Source organism: Accipiter gentilis, chromosome 25 (assembly GCF_929443795.1).
Source record: "Accipiter gentilis chromosome 25, bAccGen1.1, whole genome shotgun sequence".
NCBI lineage: Eukaryota > Metazoa > Chordata > Aves > Accipitriformes > Accipitridae > Astur > Astur gentilis.
The window spans coordinates 142,876-165,379 of NC_064904.1; positions in this window are offsets into that span (position 1 = coordinate 142,876).

Genomic DNA, 22,504 nt, shown 5'->3' on the forward strand with positions numbered 1-22,504 from the left:
TGTTGTTGTTGGGTTTTTTTCTTCTTTAAGATGGCACTGGTTGCAGTGATCTTCAGTTTTACGACACAGCTAACTGTCTTAGTATAGATAGGGTTCCTTTCTGCCTACTATTTCCGTTTACTGGCAGACATAGTTAAGATAGCTCTTTGGAGTTGTGGAGTGTGTGTGTGTGTGAATGTGTATGAAAATAAGAAGACCTAAAGTCCCCTCCCCACATCATTAGTTTTTGCTGCCCTGTATTTCAGTGTTACCAAGATTTTAAAGTGGCCCAAGTATTGCTGTTGCAAATGTTTCCATGTTTGTCTAACTATTGTGATGACATAAATAAAAAAAAGAAAATCAAAACACTAAATGTTTTATTACTTGCCCTATAACTATATAGGCGTTCCCGGTCTAATATCGATTTCTTTTTTCAGGATTCACTGTATCATTTTTTTTACCCTATGAAACGGAAAGATATTTCTGGCTTACTGTTGGCTTTTGATAGACGTTTTATCCTTGGGGAATTGCCCACCAATTAATTCATAGAGTTTGGAATTTAACTGAAGGACATTTTGCATGCCCGTGTTCAAATAGCGATGCTAACAAGCCACCATACGGTTCGTGTTGGTAGCTTTATGGATACTTAAAGGTAGGCAATAGTCTTATTTTTTAATAATGCTTAACCTTTTTCTCTTTGGCAAGAACAAGCAAGTCTGCCTGGTTTTGTAGGACTTGCAGCTTTTCCTTAACATCAGACTTTAAAAAGGGGAGAACCAGTAGTATCAGGTACGCAGTTAGGATGGCGATTTTTAAAATACGAAGCTGCGTAACAGTCTCGGGAAGAACATGCGTGACTGGGCGTGGGAGTCTGTGGTACAGCATTACTAACCTTTGCAAAAAAAAGTTTTGAAGAATGAAGCATTTGCTTTATGAACGGTACTTGAGGACGAATTCTGATGCTGCTAAAGTTTATTGAAAAATAGGCACTGATTTCAGTGATGATGCAGGTGTGGTTTCTGTTCATGCCTTAAATCTGAAAAGAAGAGAAGAGAAACCTCCATTTGAAGGAGGATTTTGTATGAAGGGTAATCAAACCAGTAACCTGCTTTAAGAACGACTTTAAAATATTTGGAGCATCGGTTAAAGGCAAATAAGTCAAGTTTATCATATCCTCCTACATAAGCTGTGACTATTGAATACAGTCAGCAGTCCGCCTCAGAACTTGTTGGTGTGCAACTGCAACGTGTTAAGTTGTAAGGCTTCACAGCCACGAGCTGATGGGCCACAGTTCTCTCCCAGCATGAAGCGCTGTAAGTTTTAGTTTCTTGCACAGCAGTGACTCTTTTCAACATTAGTAACTATACAACAGGGTAAAAGGCAAATTTAGTGAAGAATAATGTGTCGCTCTCAGAGTAGCTGTTTGCATTTCACCGTGATGCAGATGCTTTCTATAGCGGTTGTGTTGGCACATGTCTTAGAATTCGGTTAATCCTCTCCTGAACTCATTTAAACTTTTGGCTTCAACTGCATCACTGACAATATGTTTCAGAATAGAATAATTATTTCCTTTAAAAAAAAACGGGGGTGGGGGGATAAGAAGAAGGGGTGGAGGAAGCGGGAATAAAAAAATCTGTTGTCTGCCAGTGCTGTGGGCTGCTCACTCATTTTTCTGTAGAACTTCTGGGGTTTTGTTGTTGTTGTTGTTGTTGTTGTTGTTGTTCTACCTTAATGCTAATAGGCATTTCTACCTTTTTTACCTTGTTTTTCTACCTAATGCGAATAGGCATTAGCCTATCCTCTGCACCTTTGGTCATTTCCTGAAGTTTGTCTGTAGTTTCCTACATTAGTAGGTAAATGTATCTATTTTACTTTACAGAGCTTTGCTAGTTTTTTAAATTATACAAGAAATTTAAGTCTTGGAACAAATGTTTTTGCTTATTGATTTTTGTGAGTAGCTGCAAAAATCTTATTTATTAGTTGCCCCTTTTAAAATTAAAATAAAAATGAATGCTATGCAAGAAATAGGTTGCAAGTAACTGTTAGGGTCTTACTACTGCTCGCTGTTGAGAGATCGTGGGAAGTGTGTTAAAAGTTACGGGCATTTTTCAAGATAGTTTTCCAGGTCTGAGGCGTGCTGAAATATCTCTTTCCTATGATAGTGTGTTTAGTTTCATTGACTTCAGCGGAACACACAGAATACATTGACTTAAACTAGCTGAGAATCTGATGATAAGGTTTTATACTCTACCTAACATAGTGTTGTGATGACCTGTCCTCCGAACTCAAAAATATGTTTGATGATCTTAACAGGAGGCCGGATCTTTGATCTGGAAATTATGCTGGTAGCGACATTACAGAATCCAGGCTTGTAACTTCACTGGTTTCTTGCAGCCCCTCAAGTTCATGAAGGACAATAAGGACCCATTCTCTTTTGTTCTTGTGCTATAATCAGTGATGGAAGTATGACATTGTCAGTTGTAAGAAGTGGCTTAACTGCTGTTGGAGTCTGCTTTTCTGCCTGAAAAACCTGTTGATTTGCATGGGTTTGCACAGCTTATGCTAATGATATGGCTGGAATGAGACAGGGTCTTGTGTAGTCTGCAAGGGCTGTATATGGTCCTGGTTTATAGCTGGGTGGGAGGGATTGGTTCAAGTTACTTCTGATTTGCCCTATTTAATATCTTAAATAGGAGTGAACAGGGTGATTGGAACAGTTTCATTTTTACAAGAGGAAATTTATAAATCGTTTTTTATCCTGTGTTAGAATTAAGATATGTATTTACTGGAGACAACGAGTCTAGCCTGAACGCTGAAACAGCTCTGTTTTGGGCACACTATTAGAACTTTTTTAAAATTTTCAAATCATAACAGTCTGTCAGTTCATGCTTGTTGAGTCTGAGACATTAAGTGATGCCCTTTGAACAGGGAAACATTGCTAATAATTGATATTTGGTTTGTAGACTATACCTTTTGTATGCTCTAAAGTCACCTGTTGTTTCCCTTTCATTTATAAAAGTTCTGTTCGTCAAACCATATAAGCGCATACCTAAATTCAGTGTTAAAGTTCCTGAATTGCTCTAAACTATTGTGTTGCTGTAAACTGTTTTGGCTGATAAACCTAAGCGGTCAGCTTGGTATTCCTACGTGTATATGTGATTAAGATGCAATAGTTCGGAACACGTTACCAGGCAACTGCATGCTCCAGCTGCATAGGAGGCACAAAGCAGCTGGCCCGTTCCTTGTAATCAGTGGGAAAGTACAGATTCTCCGGTGACCTTGGTCACTCTTGTCTATAACATATTAGATAAGAGTATTTTGATACTCCTCTCGCAGTGGGAGAAACACTGCTTGTGTCTGTGCAGTGTGTGAAAATCACTTTACCAAGATGCTTTTATTTCTAAAACCCTTGGGAAAAAAACCTCGAAACGGAATTTAAAAACTTTTTTAGTCCAAGGCAAACGTCAGGATTCTCATTCTTACAAAGTATTTTACAATTGTGTAACCTTGTAGACTGTACGGAGAATGAGGATCTTGCATGTGACGTATTCAAAAGTTTCATTTTCGGTGTTCTACACGCTTCTACTGATCGCAGTGCCTTTGTTTCCTAACAGCAAGTGGCAACAGACAATGCGTATGGGTCTCAAGGCCCTGTGGAACAGAGAAGGTAGTTTGCCAGTGTTCTTACTGCTGTTGCAGACATTGTTTCAGTGGATTGAAAGTGGCACGTTCCAAGTACCTTTTCCTACCATTGCTGCGTATTTTATTTTTTTTTTTAATCCAGAAGAATGTTTCTGTACTTCCCTTCCCTTCCCTATAGCTGCATGTTGATTTACATTGCGTGCTATTGCAGCGTTCTTAGTCTACCGGTTACAGATTACTCCTTTCAGTTCTTGTGCATTTCTGAATGTGTATCTACCTACTAAACTCACATTTCTTCAGACATGATATGCAACTGCTACGGAAGTCAGCTATTGTGCTAGTTATGGTGTTTGCCCCGTCAGTTGTTTTACTATCTAATAAGTACCTGATGACAGAGAAGGGGTGTGTCAGAAAATAGACAAGTCAGGCTTTACATTAGAAATGGTTTTCATAAGATTTAAGAGAACGCAGTTTTGGCATAAGGATTTACATACCGCTCCCGGTGTTCTGTTGGGCTGACGTTTTGCAAGAAGCTGAGGTGTTTTAACTTTCAAAAGCTGTTTATGTAAATTGGCTTACCTCTGAGTACTCTCCTTCAGCTGTGTGTAACGAAGAAATAAATGTGCATCTCTAGACATGTGCATATGCAGATAGAATTGTAAGTGCACAGCTGGGGATGATGCTTGTGTTTGAGGGTAGAAATACGGAGAGGGACAGCAGTGGGGAAAGAAGAACCTTTGAAGATAGTCTAGCGTTGCTCTCATTCTAGAGGTGAATGATCAGCTTTCTGTACCATTCTTGACAAACGCTTGCCTAATTTATTCTTAAACATTTCCTGTAATTATTACTACTGTTGCAAAGATTGCCACATACCCTAAGTTTTTCAGGTTGTAATTTAAGCCCCATGATTCCGTGTCCTGTGTGCAGTGGATGTACACAAAAGTTCTTCCTTATAGCTACCTTTTAGAGTTTAAACATTGTTATTTCTCTCCAGTTAAGCGGCTGTTTTTCAATTTATACTTTGAAGTCAGACTCCTGTACATCGTTGAGCACCCTCTTGGACTTACTGTAGACCCTCGCCAGTTATACTACACCCTTCTTGAAAAGCAGTACATCATCTGGAGGGTTCAGCAGCTAATCCGTGCAAATGTAGCGCGGCAGAAATAATGCTTGGATGTACTAACTCAAGTGTGATGTGTGAGGAGGAATCACTGGGCCTTTTGATTAGCAAGAAACGGTACGTAAAGACTGGGTGACAGAAATAGGACACGAAGCTGGCACCCTGGTCTTCAAGCTTACAGTGCAGCTCCGTGGGCTTTGGCTGGCTACAGAAGAGCATGAGGCACAGGAGAGAACTGCTGCTGGATCTTAGTGAAAGACAGTAAGTCATTTGGAGAGAGGTTTTCAAAGCCAGGAATTCAAGTCGGGTGCCCAATTCCAGAGTGCCTGTGAAATCCCTGTGTACTGCCCTCGCTTGTCTAACTTTGTGTTGTATATTGTCTAGCAGCTTGTCTTTCAAAGATAACAAAGCTACACTTGTGTGATAGGTGATGTAATGATCTCATAATAACAGGCAAAATCCAAGTCACAGAAAATGCCAGCATTTGAAAGAGAGCCGGATAGGAGAGCCTTTTTTGTATGGATCAGTTGTCTTGTTCTGATTTTTTTGTTTTACAGGTAAAATCACAGCTCAGTGTGACATGGAAATAACTGGAAATAGTTTTATTTTTAAATTCGGGGCCTTATTTTCCTTGAAACTGGATTTTCAGATACGGTGCTAGAAGACGTTACAGAATTGTAAATGTTGTTTCTGCCTCCTGTTCCTCTTGAACATTTGGTTTCCTGGGGAAAAATACTGTGTAAGCTCTGTAAGCAAAGAGGTTTTATATTTTTGGAATACTTGCCAGCTGAAGGGTTTGTACCTTGGACTTAAACTGTAGAGGAGGATCTGTTCAGGACATCCATGTTATAGAGTAGCTGTTGCATGACTTACACTTGTAATCCGGTTCCTACTTGATAGCCTTAACTTTGCGTGGATTGTGTGTTGAACTTTCCAGTAGTTTGTTTGTTTTTACATTTCCTTAAGGTCTAGGCAAAGGCTTAGAAAGTTAGCAGACTTAAGGATAAGCATTTATTACTTTGTCCTGCCACGTTGCTATTTGAAACCTGTTCTGAGTGTTGCTGGTATTGAAGAAATTGCCGAGATTTCGAGGGTGAATCTGTATCTTTAGGTGTACTGAGCAGAAAAGTACAATGGATCTTTTTAGTTGCCAGATAGCTTGCTTTATCCAGGCGGTCAATTTGTCAAGATCAGGCTGCAGCGTGGCCAATTCATTTCTTAGTTCCAACAACTGCCATCTTAATGTAGAGATTTATTCTGTAATCAAAACTGGAACTGTTGTCCCTGGTTATGTGTGCTTACTTATTTGTTTTTAACGCTGCTTCAGTGAGACTCCGTCTGAGGGCAGAAGAATCGCAAAGCTAGACCAGATTTTGCTAAATGGAAATAACATAACACTGGTAAGTCAGCATTGTTAAAATGCTGCATGCATTTATTTTCTGTACCTGTAAATCAATCAGTCACTGAGCTCAGCTACTTTAAGCTGAGCTTTCCAGACAATTCCATTACACAAGGTAATTTCAAGTAGCTTCTGGGGCATATGTGTGTATGAAGGACGCTGGAAAAGTGATCTTGCTGTCTTGGTACATGTTACAGTTTAAAAAAAAAAAAAAAAAAAAAAAAGAAAAAAAAAAAGAGCATGTCCCTAACTTTATTTTGGTGAATGTTTTTCTGGTCTTCAGGTGTGCAAGGGAATCACTGGCTTTGTTAAGCGCTCCGTAAGCTGGTTCATACAGTGGCTTTTAACTCACGAGTGTTTGCCTGCATAAGCGTGTAGGTGGAATGCATCTACGTTTTATCCATTATTGTATGTATAGATGTGTTTGCAGCAGTTTGGATGTTTACAAGCTTGTCAAGTCGTTTGGCAGTTATGATGCCATGATGTCCAGAGAGCTGTACCTTTACATGCTCTGAAAACAATCTGGAGGTCTGTTGGCTTACACCAAATCAGAAGCACTGTGATTTTTAGTTTATTATCTGCTGGTGTATGTAGGTCAGTACTGAAACAGTAATTAAATACTGTGATTATGCATCCCTAAGCTGAATTCTGCAACTTCCTAAATACCACAAGAGCAGACCTAGAATAGTTTTTTTTTGTCGGCATAGATGGCTACAAAGTCAGGACTTCCTGCGTAAAAGCATTCCTAATTTTGTGGGAAGAGGAGAGGACGACCAACTCGAGTCGAAATCAGCTCTGTGTGAACGAGGAACAATCTCCGTTTTGCTGTCTTTCCCACCTTGCACCTCCTCACTGTGTGTCTGAGCAAGTGCCATCTTGCCTTAATTTCTAAGCCTTTTTCTGCTTTGGTTATTGTTCTGCCTCCTTAAAGGATAGCGCGTGTTCTGACTTCTTGTATGGGGTAAAATTACTACCATCCGGTTAAGCTGGTGGTATACTGCGCTTGAAGCAGAAGCTGGTGATGCTTAGAGTGCAAATTTTCAGCGAGACGTAGATACGTTTCTGTATCGGACCGTGTGCCTCTCTTGCGGACACGTCTCCCATGTCAGGAAGACTATGCTTTAGACTTTTTCTTACTTCGGTCCTGAAAGCAGCAAAGTTCTTCCTCTTTAGAAGTGCTCAGCTAACTATTAAGAATGGATCAGTAAAAGCAATGGTTATCCTCTTCTTTTTTCCCTTATTCATGTTTTTCCTTTTGTATTTCTTTTTCTGTTGTTCAGTTCTTTACTTTCTTCCCTGGAAAATGACTCCCTGCTGCCTGTAGAAGGGTTCAGGCTCTTTATCAGTTTTTGAGCTCTGCTTACTGATAGAAGTTGGAAAGAGGAAACCAACTTCCCAGTACCGTGACAGTCTGGGGAGGAATCAGCAATTGGAGAAATTATTCACGAAAGGAAGGATGTTCTTTGTCCTTTTAAAAATGAGCTGTAGTGTTTCTAGACAGAATCATTTCCTTGAGGTGAATACCAAAGACAAAAACCAAAATGTTTGTTATCTAGGAACTCCTCTGTGTTTTGTTAAACATTCTTTGTGTTTTGGAGGTTCTGTCCTGTGCTTCTCTGGCAATAACTGGCCTCCACTGTTGGGAGAGGAAGATAATATTGAATCGAAAAACCGCTTTTGTGGTCTACCGGTGAAGTCTCCATCTGCTAAATTGTTGTAAAGCAAGAACTGTCATGTATGGGTTTGTAAAACTCGGACCTATGGCACAAACACAAAATTGTCGTCGTCTTTTATAGGTGGTTCCTGGAGGAGAAGGACCTGAAGTATAAATTGATACAGTTGTCATCTGTGAAGACATGGGTTTTTTATATATATATATATATATATGTGTGTGTGTGTGTGTGTGTGTGTGTGTAATCTAAACAGAGCTTTTGTGGGGTAATGGTGTGGGTTGCTTGTTTGTTTTTGTTTACAGGCTCTTGGAATTGACATTTGCTAAAAGAGAAGGATTTCCCCTTCAGGAAAGGTGCATCACTAATGATGATGCTGGTTTTGTAAGTTGAAACCGTTACTTTCCTGTAAAGACACACTAATTTCTTCTGAATAAAAGCCTTTCTTTTTGTTCTCTTTGTGCTCAGTTACGTAAGTGCAGAGTGAGTTAGTTTTCCAACGGGTTGATGGAGTGGAAAAAGAATAGTTACGTTCCAGTTGCTGTCGGTCTTCAGTTTTTCTACATCTGTTGCATTTGTTTATGGCTCAAGTCTATATAAAACCCAAATCGTGAGCCAAGAGATTGCTATTCTTTGCACTACAGGCAGATACTAAGCTGGATCATTTGTTTAAACCCTGCTTCAGGCTGTGTCGCCAGAAACCATGTGGTAGAGTGCTGTAGAATTCTGAAAGCTCTTCAGAGTGGATGCATCTGTTTGATGCTCAGCAGCCGTTGGTTCTGCTGGCCTTGAGGTTCAGCACTCTTGGACTTGTTTTGCTTGGCAGATGTACTCTCTTGTAGTGAAGGCATTGTAGTGGTATTTTGCGAGTGAGGACAGACAGACCAGGCATCGTTCATGTCCAGGGGGCCGGGGCGGGAAGGTTGGTGTTCAAGCTTCTCATTCCTGTCAGCGGTGACTCCGCTTGCACCACTAAGTGGTGCTGTGTACGTACCCTTAACTAAATTGGGAGCTGCCTGTGCCTGCCTGCTTGTGTAGTTCGGAGCGGTCCTTTTAGAGAAAATGTTCTTTTGGCTGCATTTGTTCTCCTGTGATACAAAAACTTGACAGCTATTGGGGGCAACTACTACTTTAGGAGGATTTCTATAAAGTAAGAAATTGCCAGTTTTATTTTGTCATGATGGGCAAAACAATAACTGATTCAAAATCACGTCCACTGCAGCTTATGCTTCCGTAACACACCACTCAACTGATTTCTATGCGTAAATGTCTTCGGAGAGGAATCACAGGTGCCTGCTGTGACTATAGGGACAAGCCGTATGGGCTCACAGGAGCAGAACATGCTTTGCCTTCCCATCACCAGAAGAAAGAAAGAAAGAAAGAGGTGAAGAGTGCTCAGGAGCAAGAGGCTGCAAGGAAGTTGCTGTACGTGATCCTTTTGCCTTGCTTTATCTGACAGAAAAGCTGCCTTCTGCTAGTTGGGTCTTGGCTTGAAATACAAGGGGAGAGAGACTCCCGCCCCTCTCCCAGGGAGTGTGCTACTTTTGACTGGCTTGTTCCGACTATGTGATCTGCAATTACAATATTTAGGTTGCATGGTGACAATCTATACCACTGACTCCCTGAATGGTTTTTCATTTCTGTCCCCGCTTCCTTCTCCAGCTTTTTTCAATATATCAATTTAAAAAAAAAAAAAAAAAAAAATAATTTTTTTTTACCTTACATGAACATCATCTGTTGGCTTTGGCCCCAAACACTTTATTTCCTAGAAATAAGTTGAGTCTTTTCATCAGAATATGTAAAAGATTTCTAGCCACTGTAATACTATTGTATTGTTTGGTTTTTTTTTTTAAATAAGTTTCTATCCAGGTTCCAGTGTGTGCACTGAATTTCTACTGCAGTAGATGACAGTCTTAAGCTGAAGAGAGATTTCATGGTTGGGAGAGAAAAAGAGCAGATCTTGACTCAAAGGTAACTTTTCCAAGGGAAAGGTAAACTCTTTTGTTTCTTTGGGGATTTTTATTCTGATAGCACAAGCATCTTGTTCTCTCAGGATTTTGTTATCTCTGGAAAAAAACCTTGGTTTTGTGTCACTTTCCTCCTTCCCTGGTTGTGGTTTTTTTTTCCACTCCTTTCAGAGGAACTGCTAATACTGTTATAATTTAGGAAGACATTTTTAACTCTTGACTCGGAGGTCCGCAGACATCACTGTAAAGACAGTTTCTGTGCATCCAAATGCTGTTAATCCCTTCAAATACGAAATGAAAGATGTGTAACTTGGAGCTGAGGCTGAGTCAGAGTATTCCAGATGGGTCTGGTTTACTTTGCATTCAGTGTTCCTGTAGCCTGTTGCTTTGGAAGGTGCAGGTAATAAGCTTTTCAACTGAATAAATGAGCGGTAGTGGTTTTTTGTTTTCCTCCCCTAGAAATGCAGTGCTTGATCAGACTGCACTGACCTGTAGAAGTTGTGGGCACTGTGGTGTTCTCCAGAATGCTACTTGGGCTGCCACTACAAGTAGGCCATTTAAAATAATAACCTTAGACTTTGAAAATACATAAAAACTTCATGATGCTTAAAGTATAGGGCAGAGTAGTCATCAGGTTAAAATAACTTCATGCTTATGACATGCACAGTGATGGTTCCTTTCAGGTTTTTTGGTTGTTGTTGTTGTTGTTGGGTTTTTTTCTTCTTTAAGATGGCACTGGTTGCAGTGATCTTCAGTTTTACGACACAGCTAACTGTCTTAGTATAGATAGGGTTCCTTTCTGCCTACTATTTCCGTTTACTGGCAGACATAGTTAAGATAGCTCTTTGGAGTTGTGGAGTGTGTGTGTGTGTGAATGTGTATGAAAATAAGAAGACCTAAAGTCCCCTCCCCACATCATTAGTTTTTGCTGCCCTGTATTTCAGTGTTACCAAGATTTTAAAGTGGCCCAAGTATTGCTGTTGCAAATGTTTCCATGTTTGTCTAACTATTGTGATGACATAAATAAAAAAAAGAAAATCAAAACACTAAATGTTTTATTACTTGCCCTATAACTATATAGGCGTTCCCGGTCTAATATCGATTTCTTTTTTCAGGATTCACTGTATCATTTTTTTTACCCTATGAAACGGAAAGATATTTCTGGCTTACTGTTGGCTTTTGATAGACGTTTTATCCTTGGGGAATTGCCCACCAATTAATTCATAGAGTTTGGAATTTAACTGAAGGACATTTTGCATGCCCGTGTTCAAATAGCGATGCTAACAAGCCACCATACGGTTCGTGTTGGTAGCTTTATGGATACTTAAAGGTAGGCAATAGTCTTATTTTTTAATAATGCTTAACCTTTTTCTCTTTGGCAAGAACAAGCAAGTCTGCCTGGTTTTGTAGGACTTGCAGCTTTTCCTTAACATCAGACTTTAAAAAGGGGAGAACCAGTAGTATCAGGTACGCAGTTAGGATGGCGATTTTTAAAATACGAAGCTGCGTAACAGTCTCGGGAAGAACATGCGTGACTGGGCGTGGGAGTCTGTGGTACAGCATTACTAACCTTTGCAAAAAAAAGTTTTGAAGAATGAAGCATTTGCTTTATGAACGGTACTTGAGGACGAATTCTGATGCTGCTAAAGTTTATTGAAAAATAGGCACTGATTTCAGTGATGATGCAGGTGTGGTTTCTGTTCATGCCTTAAATCTGAAAAGAAGAGAAGAGAAACCTGCATTTGAAGGAGGATTTTGTATGAAGGGTAATCAAACCAGTAACCTGCTTTAAGAACGAATTTAAAATATTTGGAGCATCGGTTAAAGGCAAATAAGTCAAGTTTATCATATCCTCCTACATAAGCTGTGACTATTGAATACAGTCAGCAGTCCGCCTCAGAACTTGTTGGTGTGCAACTGCAACGTGTTAAGTTGTAAGGCTTCACAGCCACGAGCTGATGGGCCACAGTTCTCTCCCAGCATGAAGCGCTGTAAGTTTTAGTTTCTTGCACAGCAGTGACTCTTTTCAACATTAGTAACTATACAACAGGGTAAAAGGCAAATTTAGTGAAGAATAATGTGTCGTTCTCAGAGTAGCTGTTTGCATTTCACCGTGATGCAGATGCTTTCTATAGCGGTTGTGTTGGCACATGTCTTAGAATTCGGTTAATCCTCTCCTGAACTCATTTAAACTTTTGGCTTCAACTGCATCACTGACAATATGTTTCAGAATAGAATAATTATTTCCTTTAAAAAAAAACGGGGGTGGGGGGATAAGAAGAAGGGGTGGAGGAAGCGGGAATAAAAAAATCTGTTGTCTGCCAGTGCTGTGGGCTGCTCACTCATTTTTCTGTAGAACTTCTGGGGTTTTGTTGTTGTTGTTGTTGTTGTTGTTGTTGTTCTACCTTAATGCTAATAGGCATTTCTACCTTTTTTACCTTGTTTTTCTACCTAATGCGAATAGGCATTAGCCTATCCTCTGCACCTTTGGTCATTTCCTGAAGTTTGTCTGTAGTTTCCTACATTAGTAGGTAAATGTATCTATTTTACTTTACAGAGCTTTGCTAGTTTTTTAAATTATACAAGAAATTTAAGTCTTGGAACAAATGTTTTTGCTTATTGATTTTTGTGAGTAGCTGCAAAAATCTTATTTATTAGTTGCCCCTTTTAAAATTAAAATAAAAATGAATGCTATGCAAGAAATAGGTTGCAAGTAACTGTTAGGGTCTTACTACTGCTCGCTGTTGAGAGATCGTGGGAAGTGTGTTAAAAGTTACGGGCATTTTTCAAGATAGTTTTCCAGGTCTGAGGCGTGCTGAAATATCTCTTTCCTATGATAGTGTGTTTAGTTTCATTGACTTCAGCGGAACACACAGAATACATTGACTTAAACTAGCTGAGAATCTGATGATAAGGTTTTATACTCTACCTAACATAGTGTTGTGATGACCTGTCCTCCGAACTCAAAAATATGTTTGATGATCTTAACAGGAGGCCGGATCTTTGATCTGGAAATTATGCTGGTAGCGACATTACAGAATCCAGGCTTGTAACTTCACTGGTTTCTTGCAGCCCCTCAAGTTCATGAAGGACAATAAGGACCCATTCTCTTTTGTTCTTGTGCTATAATCAGTGATGGAAGTATGACATTGTCAGTTGTAAGAAGTGGCTTAACTGCTGTTGGAGTCTGCTTTTCTGCCTGAAAAACCTGTTGATTTGCATGGGTTTGCACAGCTTATGCTAATGATATGGCTGGAATGAGACAGGGTCTTGTGTAGTCTGCAAGGGCTGTATATGGTCCTGGTTTATAGCTGGGTGGGAGGGATTGGTTCAAGTTACTTCTGATTTGCCCTATTTAATATCTTAAATAGGAGTGAACAGGGTGATTGGAACAGTTTCATTTTTACAAGAGGAAATTTATAAATCGTTTTTTATCCTGTGTTAGAATTAAGATATGTATTTACTGGAGACAACGAGTCTAGCCTGAACACTGAAACAGCTCTGTTTTGGGCACACTATTAGAACTTTTTTAAAATTTTCAAATCATAACAGTCTGTCAGTTCATGCTTGTTGAGTCTGAGACATTAAATGATGCCCTTTGAACAGGGAAACATTGCTAATAATTGATATTTGGTTTGTAGACTATACCTTTTGTATGCTCTAAAGTCACCTGTTGTTTCCCTTTCATTTATGACATGCTGAGTCTCTGGGAAAGCAGAGATCCCCAGTGCTGTTGTGCCTGTGGAGAGGCTGCAGGCGGATAGTGAAGACCTGCATTAGCTTTCAGGGCTGGCACCTTCCTTGTGGGAGAAGGAGCCGTAAGTTTGCCTTTTCTGAAAAAGCTTCTGCCGAGAACGAGCACCGTGACATGCTGAGTCTCTGGGAAAGCAGAGATCCCCAGTGCTGTTGCGGCTAAAGATAGGCTGCAGAGGGATAGTGAATACAGGCAAGATCTTTCAGGGCTGGCATTTTCCTTGTGGGAGAAGGAGCCTTAAGATTGCCTTTTCAGAAAAAGCTTCTGCCGAGAACGAGCACCGTGACGTGCTGAGTCTCTGAGATAGCAGAGATCCCCAGTGCTGTTGTGCCTGTGGATAGGCTGCAGACGGATAGTGAAGACCTGCATTAGCTTTCAGGGCTGGCACCTTCCTTGTGGGAGAAGGAGCGAGACGTTTGCCTTTTCAGAAAAAGCTTCTGCCGAGAACGAGCACCGTGACATGCTGAGTCTCAGGGAAAGCAGAGATCCCCAGTGCTGTTGTTGCTGTGGATAGGCTGCAGGCGGTTAGTGAAGACCTGCATTAGCTTTCAGGGCTGGCACCTTCCTTGTGGGAGAAGGAGCCGTAAGTTTGCCTTTTCAGAAAAAAGCTTCTGCCGAGAAAGAGCACCGTGACATGCTGAGTCTCTGGGAAAGCAGAGATCCCCAGTGTTGTTGTGCCTGTGGAGAGGCTGCAGGGGGACGGTGAAGACCAGCAATTTCTTTCAGGGCTGGCACCTTCCTTGTGGGAGAAGGAGCCGTAAGTTTGCCTTTTCAGAAAAAAGCTTCTGCCGAGAACGAGCACCGTGACATGCTGAGTCTCTGGGAAAGCAGAGATCCTCAGTGCTGTTGTGCCTGTGAATAGGTTGCAGAGGGATACTGAAGATCAGCAGTTTCTTTCAGGGCTGGCACCTTCCTTGTGGGAGAAGGAGCCGTAAGTTTGCCTTTTCAGAAAAAAGCTTCTGCCGAGAACGAGCACCGTGACATGCTGAGTCTCAGGGAAAGCAGAGATCCCCACTGCTGTTGCAGCTAAAGATAGGGTGCAGAGGGATAGTGAAGACCTGCATTAGCTTTCAGGGCTGGCACCTTCCTTGTGGGAGAAGGAGCCGTAAGTTTGTCTTTTCAGAAAAAAGCTTCTGCCGAGAACGAGCACCGTGACATGCTGAGTCTCTGGGAAAGCAGAGATCCCCAGTGCTGTTGTGCCTGTGGATAGGCTGCAGAGGGATACTGAAGATCAGCAGTTTCTTTCAGGGCTGGCACCTTCTTTGTGGGAGAAGGAGCCGTAAGTTTGCTTTTTCAGAAAAAAGCTTCTGCCGAGAACGAGCACCGTGACATGCTGAGTCTCTGGGAAAGCAGAGATCCCCAATGCTGTTGCGGCTAAAGATAGGCTGCAGAGGGATACTGAAGATCAGCAGTTTCTTTCAGGGCTGGCACCTTCCTTGTGGGAGAAGGAGCCATAAGTTTGCCTTTTCAGAAAAAGCTTCTGCCGAGAACGGGCACCGTGACATGCTGAGTCTCTGGGAAAGCAGAGATCCCCAGTGCTGTTGTTGCTGTGGATAGGCTGCAGGCGGTTAGTGAAGACCTGCATTAGCTTTCAGGGCTGGCAGCTTTCTTGTGGGAGAAGGAGCGAGACGTTTGCCTTTTCAGAAAAAGCTTCTGCCGAGAGCGAGCACCGTGACATGCTGAGTCTCTGGGAAAGCAGAGATCCCCAGTGCTCTTGAGGCTAATGATAGGATGCAGAGGGATAGTGAAGACCTGCATTAGCTTTCAGGGCTGGCACCTTCCTTGTGGGAGAAGGAGCCGTAAGTTTGCCTTTTCAGAAAAAAGCTTCTGCCGAGAAAGAGCACCGTGACATGCTGAGTCTCTGGGAAAGCAGAGATATCCAGTGTTGTTGTGCCTGTGGATAGGCTGCAGGGGGAGGGTGAAGACCAGGAATTTCTTTCAGGGCTGGCACCTTCATTCTGGGAGAAGGAGCCGTAAGTTTGCCTTTTCAGAAAAAGCTTCTGCCGAGAACGGGCACCGTGACATGCTGAGTCTCTGGGAAAGCAGAGATCCCCAGTGCTGTTGTGCCTGTGGAGAGGCTGCAGGCGGTTAGTGAAGACCTGCATTAGCTTTCAGGGCTGGCAGCTTTCTTGTGGGAGAAGGAGCGAGACGTTTGCCTTTTCAGAAAAAGCTTCTGCCGAGAGCGAGCACCGTGACATGCTGAGTCTCTGGGAAAGCAGAGATGCCCAGTGCTCTTGAGGCTAATGATAGGATGCAGAGGGATAGTGAAGACCTGCATTAGCTTTCAGGGCTGGCACCTACCTTGTGGGAGAAGGAGCCGTAAGTTTGCCTTTTCAGAAAAAAGCTTCTGCCGAGGAAGAGCACCGTGACATGCTGAGTCTCTGGGAAAGCAGAGATCCCCAGTGTTGTTGTGCCTGTGGAGAGGCTGCAGGGGGACGGTGAAGACCAGCAATTTCTTTCAGGGCTGGCACCTTCCTTGTGGGAGAAGGAGCCGTAAGTTTGCCTTTTCAGAAAAAAGCTTCTGCCGAGAACGAGCACCGTGACATGCTGAGTCTCTGGGAAAGCAGAGATCCCCAGTGCTGTTGTGCCTGTGGATAGGCTGCAGAGGGATACTGAAGATCAGCAGTTTCTTTCAGGGCTGGCACCTTCCTTGTGGGAGAAGGAGCCGTAAGTTTGCCTTTTCAGAAAAGAGCTTCTGCCGAGAACGAGCACCGTGACATGCTGAGTCTCTGGGAAAGCAGAGATCCCCAGTGTTGTTGTGCCTGTGGAGAGGCTGCAGGGGGACGGTGAAGACCAGCAATTTCTTTCAGGGCTGGCACCTTCCTTGTGGGAGAAGGAGCCGTAAGTTTGCTTTTTCAGAAAAAAGCTTCTGCCGAGAAAGAGCACCGTGACATGCTGAGTCTCTGGGAAAGCAGAGATCCCCAGTGCTGTTGTGCCTGTGGATAGGCTGCAGTGGGATAGTGAAGACCTGCATTAGCTTTCAGGGCTGCCAGCTTTCTTGTGGGAGAAGGAGCGAGACGTTTGCCTTTTCAGAAAAAGCTTCTGCCGAGAGCGAGCACCGTGACATGCTGAGTCTCTGGGAAAGCAGAGATCCCCAGTGCTCTTGAGGCTAATGATAGGATGCAGAGTTATAGTGAAGACCTGCATTAGCTTTCAGCGCTGGCACCGTCCTTGTGGGAGAAGGAGCCGTAAGTTTGCCTTTTCAGAAAAAAGCTTCTGCCGAGAACGAGCACCGTGACATGCTGAGTCTCTGGGTAAGCAGAGATCCCCAATGCTGTTGCGGCTTAAGATAGGCTGCAGAGGGATAGTGAATACAGGCAAGATCTTTCAGGGCTGGCATTTTCCTTGTGGGAGAAGGAGCCTTAAGATTGCCTTTTCAGAAAAAGGCTCTGCCGAGAGCGAGCACCGTGACATGCTGAGTCTCTGGGAAAGCAGAGATCCCCAGTGCTGTTGTGCCTGTGGATAGGCTGCAGGGGGACGGTGAAGACGAGCAATTTCTTTCAGGGCTGGTACCTTCCTTGTGGGAGAAGGAGCCGTAAGTTTGCCTTTTCAGAAAAAGCTTCTGCCGAGAACGAGCACCGTGACATGCTGAGTCTCTGGGAAAGCAGAGATCCCCAGTGCTGTTGTGCCTGTGGATAGGCTGCAGAGGGATACTGAAGATCAGCAGTTTCTTTCAGGGCTGGCACCTTCCTTGTGGGAGAAGGAGCCGTAAGTTTGCCTTTTCAGAAAAAAGCTTCTACCGAGAAAGAGCGCCGTGACATGCTGAGTCTCTGGGAAAGCAGAGATCCCCAGTGCTCTTGAGGCTAATGATAGGATGCAGAGGGATAGTGAAGACCTGCATTAGCTTTCAGGGCTGGCACCTTCCTTGTGGGAGAAGGAGCCGTAAGTTTGCCTTTTCAGAAAAAAGCTTCTGCCGAGAACGAGCACCGTGACATGCTGAGTCTCTGGGAAAGCAGAGATCCCCAGTGCTGTTGTGCCTGTGGATAGGCTGCAGAGGGATACTGAAGATCAGCAGTTTCTTTCAGGGCTGGTACCTTCCTTGTGGGAGAAGGAGCCATAAGTTTGCTTTTTCAGAAAAAAGCTTCTGCCGAGAAAGAGCACCGTGACATGCTGAGTCTCTGGGAAAGCAGAGATCCCCAGTGCTGTTGTGCCTGTGGATAGGCTGCAGAGGGATACTGAAGATCAGCAGTTTCTTTCAGGGCTGGCACCTTCCTTGTGGGAGAAGGAGCCGTAAGTTTGCCTTTTCAGAAAAAGCTTCTGCCGAGAACGGGCACCGTGACATGCTGAGTCTCTGGGAAAGTAGAGATCCCCAGTGCTGTTGTTGCTGTGGATAGGCTGCAGGCGGTTAGTGAAGACCTGCATTAGCTTTCAGGGCTGGCAGCTTTCTTGTGGGAGAAGGAGCGAGACGTTTGCCTTTTCAGAAAAAGCTTCTGCCGAGAGCGAGCACCGTGACATGCTGAGTCTCTGGGAAAGCAGAGATCCCCAGTGGTCTTGAGGCTAATGATAGGATGCAGAGTTATAGTGAAGACCTGCATTAGCTTTCAGCGCTGGCACCGTCCTTGTGGGAGAAGGAGCCGTAAGTTTGCCTTTTCAGAAAAAAGCTTCTGCCGAGAACGAGCACCGTGACATGCTGAGTCTCTGGGAAAGCAGAGATCCCCAGTGCTGTTGTGCCTGTGGATAGGCTGCAGAAGGATACTGAAGATCAGCAGTTTCTTTCAGGGCTGGCACCTTCCTTGTGGGAGAAGGAGCCGTAAGTTTGCCTTTTCAGAAAAAGCTTCTGCCGAGAACGGGCACCGTGACATGCTGAGTCTCTGGGAAAGCAGAGATCCCCAGTGCTGTTGTGCCTGTGGATAGGCTGCAGAGGAATACTGAAGATCAGCAGTTTCTTTCAGGGCTGGCACCTTCCTTGTGGGAGAAGGAGCCGTAAGTTTGCCTTTTCAGAAAAAGCTTCTGCCGAGAACGGGCACCGTGACATGCTGAGTCTCTGGGAAAGCAGAGATCCCCAGTGCTGTTGCGGCTAAAGATAGGCTGCAGAGGGATAGTGAATACAGGCAAGATCTTTCAGGGCTGGCATTTTCCTTGTGGGAGAAGGAGCCTTAAGACTGCCTTTTCAGAAAAAGCTTCTGCCGAGAGCGAGCACCGTGACATGCTGAGTCTCTGGGAAAGCAGAGATCCCCAGTGCTGTTGTGCCTGTGGATAGGCTGCAGGGGGACGGTGAAGACGAGCAATTTCTTTCAGGGCTGGTACCTTCCTTGTGGGAGAAGGAGCCGTAAGTTTGCCTTTTCAGAAAAAGCTTCTGCCGAGAACGAGCACCGTGACATGCTGAGTCTCTGGGAAAGCAGAGATCCCCAATGCTGTTGCGGCTAAAGATAGGCTGCAGAGGGATAGTGAATACAGGCACGATCTTTCAGGGCTGGCATTTTCCTTGTGGGAGAAGGAGCCGTAAGTTTGCCTTTTCAGGAAAAAGCTTCTACCGAGAAAGAGCACCGTGACATGCTGAGTCTCTGGGAAAGCAGAGATCCCCAGTGTTGTTGTGCCTGTGGAGAGGCTGCAGGGAGACGGTGAAGACCAGCAATTTCTTTCAGGGGTGGCACCTTCCTTGTGGGAGAAGGAGCCGTAAGTTTGCCTTTTCAGAAAAAAGCTTCTGCCGAGAACGAGCACCGTGACATGCTGAGTCTCTGGGAAAGCAGAGATCCCCAGTGCTGTTGTGCCTGTGGATAGGCTGCAGAGGGATACTGAAGATCAGCAGTTTCTTTCAGGGCTGGCACCTTCCTTGTGGGAGAAGGAGCCGTAAGTTTGCCTTTTCAGAAAAAAGCTTCTGCCGAGAAAGAGCGCCGTGACATGCTGAGTCTCTGGGAAAGCAGAGATCCCCAGTGTTGTTGTGCCTGTGGAGAGGCTGCAGGGGGACGGTGAAGACCAGCAATTTCTTTCAGGGCTGGCACCTTCCTTGTGGGAGAAGGAGCCTTAAGTTTGCCTTTTCAGAAAAAAGCTTCTGCCGAGAACGAGCACCGTGACATGCTGGGTCACTGGGAAAGCAGAGATCCCCACTGCTGTTGCGGCTAATGATAGGATGCAGAGGGATAGTGAAGATCAGCAGTTTCTTTCAGGGCTGGCACCTTCCTTGTGGGAGAAGGAGCCGTAAGTTTGTCTTTTCAGAAAAAAGCTTCTGCCGAGAACGAGCACCGTGACATGCTGAGTCTCTGGGAAAGCAGAGATCCCCAATGCTGTTGCGGCTAAAGATAGGCTGCAGAGGGATACTGAAGATCAGCAGTTTTTTTCAGGGCTGGCAGCTTCCTTGTGGGAGAAGGAGCCGTAAGTTTGCCTTTTCAGAAAAAGCTTCTGCCGAGAACGGGCACCGTGACATGCTGAGTCTCTGGGAAAGCAGAGATCCCCAGTGCTGTTGTTGCTGTGGATAGGCTGCAGGCGGTTAGTGAAGACCTGCATTAGGTTTCAGGGCTGGCAGCTTTCTTGTGGGAGAAGGAGCGAGACGTTTGCCTTTTCAGAAAAAGCTTCTGCCGAGAGTGAGCACCGTGACATGCTGAGTCTCTGGGAAAGCAGAGATCCCCAGTGCTGTTGCGGCTAATGATAGGATGCAGAGGGATAGTGAAGACCTGCATTAGCTTTCAGGGCTGACACCTTCCTTGTGGGAGAAGGAGCCGTAAGTTTGCCTTTTCAGAAAAAAGCTTCTGCCTAGAACGAGCACCGTGACATGCTGAGTCTCTGGGAAAGCAGAGATCCCCAGTGGTGTTGTGCCTGTGGAGAGGCTGCAGGGGGATGGTGAAGACCAGCAATTTCTTTCAGGGCTGGCACCTTCCTTGTGGGAGAAGGAGCCGTAAGTTTGCCTTTTCAGAAAAAAGCTTCTGCCGAGAACGAGCACCGTGACATGCTGAGTCTCTGGAAAAGCCGAGATCCCCAGTGCTGTTGTGCCTGTGGATAGGCTGCAGAAGGATACTGAAGATCAGCAGTTTCTTTCAGGGCTGGCACCTTCCTTGTGGGAGAAGGAGCCGTAAGTTTGCCTTTTCAGAAAAAAGCTTCTGCCGAGAACGAGCACCGTGACATGCTGAGTCTCTGGGAAAGCCGAGATCCCCAGTGCTGTTGCGGCTAAAGATAGGCTGCAGAGGGATAGTGAATACAGGCAAGATCTTTCAGGGCTGGCATTTTCCTTGTGGGAGAAGGAGCCTTAAGATTGCCTTTTCAGAAAAAGCGTCTGCCGAGAGCGAGCACCGTGACATGCTGAGTCTCTGGGAAAGCAGAGATCCCCAGTGCTGTTGTGCCTGTGGATAGGCTGCAGGCGGATAGTGAAGACCTGCATTAGCTTTCAGGGCTGGCACCTTCCTTGTGGGAGAAGGAGCCTTAAGATTGCCTTTTCAGAAAAAGCTTCTGCCGAGAACGAGCACCGTGACATGCTGAGTCTCTGGGAAAGCAGAGATCCCCAATGCTGTTGCGGCTAAAGATAGGCTGCAGAGGGATAGTGAATACAGGCAAGATCTTTCAGGGCTGGCATTTTCCTTGTGGGAGAAGGAGCCTTAAGATTGCCTTTTCAGAAAAAGCTTCTGCCGAGAACGAGCACCGTGACATGCTGAGTCTCTGAGATAGCAGAGATCCCCAGTGCTTTTGTGCCTGTGGATAGGCTGCAGGCGGATAGTGAAGACCTGCATTAGCTTTCAGGGCTGGCAGCTTCCTTGTGGGAGAAGGAGCGAGACGTTTGCCTTTTCAGAAAAAGCTTCTGCCGAGAACGAGCACCGTGACATGCTGAGTCTCTGGGAAAGCAGAGATCCCCACTGCTGTTGCGGCTAAAGATAGGATGCAGAGGGATAGTGAAGACCTGCATTAGCTTTCAGGGCTGGCACCTTCCTTGTGGGAGAAGAAGCCGTAAGTTTGCCTTTTCAGAAAAAAGCTTCTGCCGAGAACGAGCGCCGTGACATGCTGAGTCTCTGGGAAAGCAGAGATCCCCAGTGTTGTTGTGCCTGTGGAGAGGCTGCAGGGGGACGGTGAAGACCAGCAATTTCTTTCATGGCTGGCACCTTCCTTTTGGGAGAAGGAGCCGTAAGTTTGTCTTTTCAGAAAAAAGCTTCTGCCGAGAACGAGCACCGTGACATGCTGAGTCTCTGGGAAAGCAGAGATCCCCAGTGCTGTTGTGCCTGTGGATAGGCTGCAGGCGGTTAGTGAAGACCTGCATTAGCTTTCAGGGCTGGCAGCTTTCTTGTGGGAGAAGGAGCCGTAAGTTTGCCTTTTCAGAAAAAGCTTCTGCCGAGAGCGAGCACCGTGACATGCTGAGTCTCTGGGAAAGCAGAGATCCCCAGTGCTGTTGCGGCTAAAGATAGGCTGCAGAGGGATAGTGAATACAGGCAAGATCTTTCAGGGCTGGCATTTTCCTTGTGGGAGAAGGAGCCTTAAGATTGCCTTTTCAGAAAAAGCTTCTGCCGAGAGCGAGCACCGTGACATGCTGAGTCTCTGGGAAAGCAGAGATCCCCAGTGCTGTTGTGCCTGTGGATAGGCTGCAGGCGGATAGTGAAGACCTGCATTAGCTTTCAGGGCTGGCACCTTCCTTGTGGGAGAAGGAGCCGTAAGTTTGCCTTTTCAGAAAAAGCTTCTGCCGAGAACGAGCACCGTGACATGCTGAGTCTCTGGGAAAGCAGAGATCCGCAATGCTGTTGCGGCTAAAGATAGGCTGCAGAGGGATAGTGAATACAGGCAAGATCTTTCAGGGCTGGCATATTACTTGTGGGAGAAGGAGCCTTAAGATTGCCTTTTCAGAAAAAGCTTCTGCCGAGAACGAGCACAGTGACATGCTGAGTCTCTGAGATAGCAGAGATCCCCAGTGCTGTTGTGCCTGTGGATAGGCTGCAGGCGGATAGTGAAGACCTGCATTAGCTTTCAGGGCTGGCAGCTTCCTTGTGGGAGAAGGAGCGAGACGTTTGCCTTTTCAGAAAAAGTTTCTGCCGAGAACGAGCACCGTGACATGCTGAGTCT